This window comes from Sinocyclocheilus rhinocerous, unplaced genomic scaffold (genome assembly GCF_001515625.1).
Source record: "Sinocyclocheilus rhinocerous isolate Xijiao unplaced genomic scaffold, SAMN03320098_v1.1 C36400560, whole genome shotgun sequence".
NCBI classification, from domain to species: Eukaryota; Metazoa; Chordata; class Actinopteri; order Cypriniformes; family Cyprinidae; genus Sinocyclocheilus; species Sinocyclocheilus rhinocerous.
Window position 1 is genome coordinate 1 of NW_015780327.1, and position 1,090 is coordinate 1,090.

At 31.3% G+C, this 1,090-nt stretch overlaps 1 long non-coding RNA gene across 1 annotated transcript; it reads left to right on the forward strand.

The window, feature by feature from the left end:
• Positions 1-15: 15 nt before the first annotated feature.
• Positions 16-1,068, forward strand: LOC107735965 (uncharacterized). Its single transcript, XR_001639555.1, has 2 exons — positions 16-221; positions 1,008-1,068. It is a non-coding gene; the product is annotated as an uncharacterized LOC107735965 (long non-coding RNA).
• Positions 1,069-1,090: the final 22 nt, after the last annotated feature.

Sequence of the window (1,090 nt, forward strand, 5' to 3'; positions counted from 1 at the left end):
ACACTGACCTAATTAAAACAGTGCATGGACTCACTTACACACACAAACTCTAGCTTACTTTGCCACAGAATTTATTCTAGAATAAGCTGACGTGATACTCTTGTGTCTCTGCAGTCCGAAGAGATCCGCTGCTGTGAACAGTGTCGATAGCACAGCCCTAAAACGGCCAGACACCAACGAATCAATCAACTCCTCCATGTCGAACGGCACCACTGATGCAGGTACACAGAACACACACACATGCACGTCCCTCACATTTGAATTTCTCAAAATGAATCAAAATATTGTGTTTATTTTTATATTTAGATTTTAACACCCTTTTAACACTTAACACCAGCACCATCCAAAAACTCACAATATGTATAGTATAATTAAGATGAATTATAATAATAATGATTTAATTATTTAAATATTTATTAAGAATAATTAAGATTTTTCAGTGTTTTTTAAAGAAGTCTCTAATGTTCACCAAAGTTGCATTTATTTAAATACAGTAAATACATGAATATTGTGAAATATTATTGCAATTTAACATAACTGTTTTTTAATTGAATATATTTAAAAATGTAAGTTATTCCTGTGATGGCGAAACTGAAATTTGGTTCTGCAGAAATCTGTCTAATGTGATTTGATGCGCAATTATTATTGGAGCTCAAATATTAATAATGGTTCTTACTATTATCATCAGTGTTGAAAATTGTTTTTGACCATTAATATTTTCTTTAAAAATTTGATTTTTTTTCCAGTATTCTTTGATTAATAGAAATTGTTTATTTGATTTTTTTTTATTATTATTATCATTGTCTTTACTGTCACTTTAGATCAATTGAATGCGTCCTTGCTGAATAAAAGTACTTGCCCCAAACTTTTGAATGGTAGTGTATTATGGTTTTCACAAATAAATAATATGTTTCCAACACTGATAATAAGAAATGCAGTTGAGTTCACCTTGTTTGTTTCACATTCACTGTTTGCTTAGTTCATTGGTTGCTGTGTGTTTTTCTCAGATCAGTTTGACAGTCATGATGAGAAAGATGATGATGGCGAGGGTGAATCTGTGGAAGAACACAAAAGTGTCATCATGCATCTG